An 8875-nucleotide genomic window follows, 5' to 3' on the forward strand; every position below is an offset into this window, starting at 1 on the left:
ATGATGTTAGCTGGGGGTCTAAGTTCCATTTTTTGCAAGTGGCTATCCAGTTGTGTCAACACCACTTGGTGAAGAGGCTTTCCCTGCTCCATTTAGGATTTCTTGCTACTTTGTCAAAAATTAGGTGATTGTATGTCTGGGGAACATTCTCTGAGTATCAAGCCTATTCCACTGATCTGAGGGCCTGTCCTTATTCCAATACCATGCTGTTTTGATAACTATTGCTTTGTAGTAAAGTTTAAAGTTGGGGAAAGTAATTTCTCAAAGTATTCTCTGAATACCCTTTGAATCTCTGCAGTATCTGTAGTGATCTCCCCCTTTTCATTTCTAATACGCATTATCAAGTTTCTTTCTCTCTTTTGCTTTGTGAGTTTTGCCAATGGCCTATCAATCTTGTTTATTTTTTCAAAGAACCAACTTTTGCTTTCGTTGATCTTTTGAATTGTTTTTTGGGTTTCCATTTCATTGATTTCTGCTCTCAGCTTTGTTATTTCCTTCTGTCTCCCTATTTTTAGTTTCTTTTGTTGATCATTTTCTAATTCTATAAGCTGCGTCATTAAGCTATTCATGTATGCTCCTTCTTCCTTCCTGATGTGTGCTTGCAAAGCTATAAATTTTCCTCTCAGTACTGCTTTTGCATAGGTTCTGATAATTTGTGTTTTCATTGTAGTTTGTTTCCAGGAATTTTTTTATTTTTTCTTTGATTTCATCTTGGACCCACTGGTTGTTCAGTAGTAGACTGTTTAATTTCCAGGTATTAAAGTTTTTCTCCTGTGTCCCTTTGTAGTTCACATATAAACAACAGCTCAAAAATTTTACAGACTCAAAGCCAGCCTTAAAAGAAAAACTGAAAGATCTATTTTAAAGACAAGACAGAACAAAAAACACACCAAACTTCTACACAAAGATGGCAATAAATCCCATGACAATTATTTCTCTCAATGTCAATGGACTAAATGCACCCGTTAAGAGGCACAGAGTGGCTAAATGGATCAAAAAACTGAAGCCAACCTTCTGCTGCCTACAAGAAACACACCTGAATAGTCAGAATAAACATAGACTCAAAATCAAAGGCTGGAGGAAAATCATTCAAGCAAACAACACCCTTAAAAAAAGTGGGGGTAGCCATACTAATATCAGATGACACAAACTTTATACTCAGAAAAGTTGTAAGTACAAAGACGGATATTATGTACTAATCAAGGGATATGTACAGCAGAAAGAAATCACTCTCCTAAACATATACGCACGCAGTGAGGGACCAGCAAAGTATTTAATACAATTGTTGACAAATCTGAAAAAGGATATCAATAATAACACAATAATTGTAGGAGACCTCAACACAAGCTTGTCAACACTTGATAGGTCAACCAAATGGAAACCCAACAAAAATATACTAGATCTGAAAAGAGAAATGGAAGAAAGAGGCCTAGTATATATATATATGACACTCCATCCTCAGAAACCTGGATACACATTCTTTTCCAATGTACATGGGTCATTCTCTAGGATAGATCACATGCTGGCACATAAAACATACCTCCATGAAAAATTGTGAGTGCTGCCTGTGTGTGTCTGTCTACTATCCTGTTGCATGAAACTCTTGGGAGTGGGCCGAAAAGAGGCTCCAGAAAACTCGCTCTCCCAGAGGCCAATTCTGGGCGGAACGCCAAGGAACTGCTCCATAACGTGAAAACCTGCTATGCTTTGACAGAAGAATACATGGTTTCACAGACAAAAAACAGCTCAGAAACTTTACAGACTCAAAACCAGTCTTAAGAGAAAAACCGAAAGACCTAATTTAAGACAACACTAACCGAAAGACACACAAAATTTCGATATAAAGATGGCATTAAATCCCGGGACAATTCTTTCTCTCAAAGTCAATGGACTAAATGCACCAGTTAAGAGACACAGAGTGGCTAAATGGATCAAAAAACTCAATCCAACATTCTGCTGCCTACAAGAAACACACCTGAATAGTCAGAGATTCAAAGTGTAATCAGAAACTACTTTGAGAAACTCTACGCCACTAAAATTGAGAACCTGAAAAAAATAGATAAATTCTTGGACTCTTATAATCTTCCACGGTTGAAGGAAGAGGATGTAGCATATCTAAACACCCCCATCACCATTGATGAAATTAAAACGGTAATCAAATGTCTGCCCAAAAACAAAAGCCCAGGCCCAGATGGATTCACTAATTAATTCTTTCAAACTTTCCAAGAGAAACTACTACCAATCCTGGCAAGACTCTTTCATGAAATTGAACAAACAGAAACACTTCCAAATAGCTTTTATGAAGCCAACATCACTTTGATATCTAAACCAGACAGAGATGCTATGAAAAAAAAATTACAGACCAATATCGCTGATGAATGCAGATGCAAAGATCCTCAAAAAAATCCTGGCAAATAGGATTCAATGCCTCATTAAGAAGATCATCCACCATGATCAAGTTGGTTTCATCCCAGGAATTCAAGAATGGTTTAACATCCGTAAATCTATCAACATAATACACAACATCAGCAACAAGAAAAATAAAAACCACATGATCATATCAATAGATGCAGAGAGAGCATTTGATAAGGTCCAACACCCATTCTTGATCAAAACTCTCAGCAAGATGGGAATGGAAGGAACCTTTCTCAATATAGTTAAGGCCATCTACCGCAATCCAGTGGCAAATATTATCCTCAATGGAGAAAAACTAAAAGCCTTTCCTCTGAATTCTGGTTCAAGACTAGGCTGTCTGCTCTCACCACTCCTCTTCAACATAGTACTGGAAGTGCTTGCTATAGCGATCAGGCAAGAAAAAGATATCAAGGGAATCCAGATAGGAAAGGAAGAAGTCAAGCTCACTGTTTGCAGATGACATGATACTCTACTTAGAAAACCCTAAAGACTCTACCAAAAAGCTTCTAGAAACAATAGACTCATATAGCAAGGTGGCAGGCTACAAAATTAACGCACAAAAATCAATGGCCTTTCTATACACCAATAGTAATAAGGAAGAAATGGACATTAAGAAAACAACCCCATTCACAATAGTGCCACACAAACTCAAATATCTTGGAATCAACTTGACTAAAAATGTGAAGGACCAATACAAAGAAAACTATAAAACTCTGCTCCAAGAAATAAGAGAGGACATGCGGAAATGGAAACACGTACGCTGCTCATGGATTGACAGGTTTAACATCATCAAAATGGCAATACTCCCCAAGGAATTATACAGATTTAATGCGATCCCTCTAAAGATACCCATGACATTCTTCAAAGAAGTGGATCAGGCACTTTTGAAATTCGTTTGGAACAATAAACACCCTCGAATAGCTAAAGCAATCATTGGGAAAAAGAATATGGGAGGAATTACTTTCCCCAACTTTAAATTTTACTACAAAGCAATAGTTATCAAAACAGCATGGTATTGGAATAAGGACAGGCCCTCAGATCAGTGGAATAGGCTTGAATACTCAGAAACTGTTCCGCAGACATACAATCACCTAATTTTTGATAAAGTAGCAGGAAATCCTAAATGGAGCAGGGAAAGCCTCTTTAACAAGTGGTGCTGGCACAACTGGATAGCCACTTGCAAAAAATGGAACTTAGACCCCCAGCTAACATCATGTATGAAGGTAAAATCCAAATGGATGAAAGACCTCGATATTAGACCCAAAACCATAAGATATATAGAAGAACACATAGGCAAAACACTTCAGGACATTGAGACTACAGGCATCTTCAAGGAGGAAACTGCAGTCTCCAAGCAAGTGAAAGCAGAGATTAACAGATGGGAATATATTAAACTGAGAAGCTTCTGCACCTCAAAAGAAATAGTGCCCAGGATACAAGAGCCACCCACTGAGTGGGAGAAACTATTCACCCAATACCCATCAGATAAGGGGCTAATCTCCAAAATATACAAGGCACTGACAGAACTTTACAAGGAAAAAACATCTAATCCCATCAAAAAATGGGGAGAAGAAATGAACAGACACTTTGACAAAGAAGAAATACAAATGGCCAAAAGACACATGAAAAAATGCTCCACATCACTAATCATTAGGGAGATAAAATCAAAACAACGATGAGATACCACCTCACACCACAGAGAATGGCACACATCACAAAGAATGAGAACCAGCAGTGTTGGCGGGGATGTGGAGAGAAAGGAACTCTTATCCACTGCTGGTGGGAATGCCGTCTAGTTCAACCTTTATGGAAAGCGATATGGAGATTCCTCCAAAAACTGGAAATCGAGCTCCCATACGATCCAGCTATACCACTCCTAGGAATATACCCTAGGAACACAAAAATACAATACAAAAACCCCTTCCTTACACCTATATTCATTGCAGCACTATTTACCCTAGCAAGACTCTGGAAACAACGAAGATGCCCTTCATGGGCCGGGCGGTGGCGCTAGAGGTAAGGTGCCTGCCTTGCCTGCGCTAACCTAGGACGAACCGCAGTTCGATCCCCCGGCGTTCCATATGGTCCCCAAGCCAGGAGCGACTTCTGAGCGCATAGCCAGGAGCAACCCCTGAGCATCACCGGGTGTGGCCCAAAACCAAAAAAAAAAAAAAAACAAAAAAAAACATGCCCTTCAACAGACGAATGAGTAAAAAAACTGTGGTACATATACACAATGGAATATTATGCAGCTGTCAGGAGAGATGAAGTCATGGATTTTCCTTTACATGGATGTACACGGAATCTATTATGCTGAGTGAAATAAGTCAGAGAGAGAAAAAAAACACAGAATGGTCTCACTCATCTATGTGTTTTAAGAAAAATGAAAGACATCCTTGCAATAATAATTTTAAGACACAAAAGAGAAAAGAGCTGAAAGTTACAGCTCACCTCAGGAAGCTCACCACAAAGAGTGATGAGTTTAGTTAGAGAAATAACTACATTTTGAACTGTCCTAATAATGAGAATGTATGAGGGAAATGGAAAGCCTGTCTAGAGTACTGGCGGGGGTTGGGTGGGGAGGAGGGAGATTTGGGATATTGGTGATGGGAATCTTGCACTGGTGATGGGTGGTGTAATTTACATGACTGAAACCAAAACACAATCATGTATGTAATCAAGGTGTTTAAATAAAATATATTAAAAAAAACATACCTCCATAAAATCAAGAAGATAGAAATTTTGCAGTCTACCTTTGCTGACCACAAGGCTCTGAATTTAGATGTGAACTACAGAGGAACTCTTTCACCGATTATTTCTTAATAAATAAATAAATAAATAAAAGTAAGCTCACAAAGAGAAGAAAAGATAAAAAGTGAGGAAAATCTTCACTGTATAAAAGAATATTTAGTAAGAGTTAGCTGTCAAAGAAAATAAATACAAAATATTCAAAGCCATACGTGTCCATTTTATGTCTTTTGAAATAGTTGGGGGTTGCTAAATCCAGTGCACCACGTTGGTATGTGATTAGTACTGAAGCTAAAAAGGGTAAATGGGGGGTACTGATAGTTGGGGGTGATAGAGTTAAAAAGTGAAAATGAGCTTTACAGGGGTGTGCAAAAGAGCAGAATACCAGATGGACATTCTACATACATAAAACATAACATAAGGATAGGATATATTATTAATATATATTGTGCTATTGCCCCCATGCGGTTTTGAACACGTAGTGCTTTTGCAACAGAAATCAAGGTAGCACTAGCCAGAAAAATTAAGTAATCAGTGGATGAATAATTCAACCAACTCAAAGAAGAACTCTTTCAGAAGTTGAGAGAATCCATACAAATGGAATTGAGGGAACTGAATAACATGTTAGCAAGCTGTAATTGCAGAATCACACAAGTGGAGAACCGTATAGACAAACTATATAAGGAGAGACAAACAACATAAGAAAATGTAAGATACCTAATGAACAAAGACAAGAGAAATAATCTCTGAATGATAGGAATACCAGAAGGGGAGGAAAAATGGAAAGGGGAAAAACAAGTAGAGAGAGATAATATCTGAGAACTTCTCCACTCTTTGGAAAGAGGGCACTGTACAAATCCAAGAAGCAAAAGAGAGTGCCAAATAAAATTAGACCCTAACAGAACAACACTAAAACCTATGGCAAAATAAAATAAAATAAAATAAAATAAAATAAAAAAATAAAAAAGAAAGAAAAGAAAGAAGGAAAGAAAGAAAGAAAGAAAGAAAGAAAGAAAGAAAGAAAGAAAGAAAGAAAGAAAGAAAGAAAGAAAGAAAGAAAGAAAGATAAAAGAACAAGATGGACTCAAAGCAGAAAGGGAGAAAAAAACCTTAAATATAAAGGAAAAATCTTCATCTCAGAAACACACACACACAACACACACTTTGTGTATAACACAGGGAACTCTTGATTTGCCAAGAAAATAATTCCAAGGCAATAAAGAATAATTGTTTTGTGCAAATAGACTTGGAAAATATGCCTATTCAGCAAACCATTACTTAAAATCTCCAACAGCTGAAAACTCTACCATCCCTATCCTTCTGAAACCAAGCCTGCTGCCTCCATCACCTAGAATTACTATTTTTCCAATGCCTGCCTCATCACCCCTATAGATTCACTTTGGGGACATCAATATGACCAAACCAGCAACACATAAACTTAACAGAATAGAAGCCTACAACAACAACAACAACAACAACAACAACAACAACAGCTGTAGAATCAAATAATTAACGATGGGGCTGGATGGAGGTGGATGGCATCCCAAGCCACGTGGCTTCGCAACCCCCATCCAGCGCGCAGGTTCCAGGCCCAGGTGAACAGTGGAATCAGACTCATCCAGAGACAGGCATCAGGAAGCATCAGCTTTATTCATGCCCTATTCACCACATGTGTGGCCAATATCATAACCAATTAAGCATTTAGCCATTCTAGGCTACCCTGCATCTTAATTCCTTTCAGCCATCTTCACTTTGGGCTCCATGCTGGTCAAAGACCAAAAGAGGCAGAGACCCAGAAGCCAGAGCGCCCAGCAGGGAAGACCCCTAATCCCCTGGCTCAAGGGTTTATCTACCTATTCCAAGACCCCTCCCAGGAATGGGCGGGGTCTTGCAGGTAAGGTCACACCTAATATTCAGTTCTCAAGACCCCTCCCAGAAATGGGCTGGTCTCAGATAGGTACACCTAAATCCAGGGTGGAGTTACAAACAACAACAACAGCAACTTACTAAACCTTCTGCCACTGTATTAATGACTTCATTGGAGACACAATAGTTTCCACAAATATGCTTGTTACTGTAGTTTTTCTATCATTCTTTTTAATTTTAAAACTTTCTTCTTTTCCTTTTTTTTAAATAACTTTCCTTTTATTTATCTGTAACAAATATATCATGGCAAACTATGTAAACTATGTCATGCATTTTCTTTAAAGTAAAAAAAAATTTAAATAAAATTATTTTTTGTAATATCAGTGGTAATGTCTGTCTATAGAAGATTCCATGGTAAAGAAGTATTTTTTTCTAAAGTACTGTATCCCATTGAAATGTCATCCAAGTATACAAAAAATGCAAACCATCTTAAATACGCATAAGCTTAAGAAATTCAAAATAAATTACTTGTGATACAATGAGATGTCAATGCTTTCAGAAATATGTGTGAAAACAAGAAGAAGACAAAGTAAGTAGATTCTGAAAATATATTTCAAACTTGCAAAATTTTTTCCACTCAGCAAAGAAAGAGCAAAATAGAATTTGGAGGTGGAATGAGAATAGTAATTGATTTTTTTTCTTCTAAGAATTAAAGAGAATGTGTGCAGATATTATCTGGGACATTGAAGTGAATGTTAAAGTACTAGCTTAGACATGTTCATGCATTTAAAGGACTGTAAGAAAAGGGAAGAGTGAGGACTTTGGAGAAGCCATTAAAAGGGAAGTGCGGGGCCCAGAGAGATAGCACAGCTGCGTTTGCCTTGCAAGCAGCCGATCCAGGACCTAAGGTGGTTGGTTCGAATCCCGGTGTCCCATATGGTCCCCCGTGCCTGCCAGGAGCTATTTCTGAGCAGATAGCCAGGAATAACCCCTGAGCAACGCCGGGTGTGGCACAAAAACCAAAAAAATAAATAAAATAAATAAATAAATAAATAAATAAAAAATAAAAGGGAGGGGCCGGGCGGTGGCGCTGGAGGTAAGGTGCCTGCCTTACCTGCGCTAGCCTTGGACGGACCGCGGTTCGATCCCCCAGCACCCCATATGGTCCCCCAAGCCAGGAGCGACTTCTGAGCGCATAGCCAGGAGTAACCTCTGAGCGTCACCGGGTGTGGCCCAAAAACTAAATAAATAAATAAATAAATAAATAAATAAAAGGGAAATGCGGAACGAAACAGGACAGAGAACATAGTGTTGGCTTTGTTCACACTCAACCCGAGTTTGATCCCCTGCAATGCATATAGTCCCCAGAGCTCTAAGCTCTGAGCATGACTGTGTGCTCTCAAAAGCAAACAAACAAAAGAAGTAAAATCATGTATGTGTTCTTGAAAGAAAAATAATATTAGAAGCTCAACTTTCAAAAGGAACTTCATTTCCGAGTACTAGTACTTATTTTCCCGCAAAAAAAAAAAAAAAAAAAAAAAGAGAAGACATTCTCCCTCAGAAACTGGAAACTTTAGAAGGCTAAATATAATACATTTATATATAAATATAACATATATTTATATACATATATAATGTATAGATAATTTATTATATACATTTATATATATAAATGTAAGTATATATGTAAGTATAGAAAATCTTGGGAGTATAGTTGACAAACTCTAATAGGCATTTCCTCTAAGTACAAAATAAAACACAAAATATTCCACAAATTTTCCACAAATAAAATCATATCATTTCAAAAACACAGGTCTAACACAGTCCATATTCTCAGTAAATTACA

This window comes from Suncus etruscus, chromosome 5 (assembly GCF_024139225.1).
Source record: "Suncus etruscus isolate mSunEtr1 chromosome 5, mSunEtr1.pri.cur, whole genome shotgun sequence".
NCBI lineage: Eukaryota > Metazoa > Chordata > Mammalia > Eulipotyphla > Soricidae > Suncus > Suncus etruscus.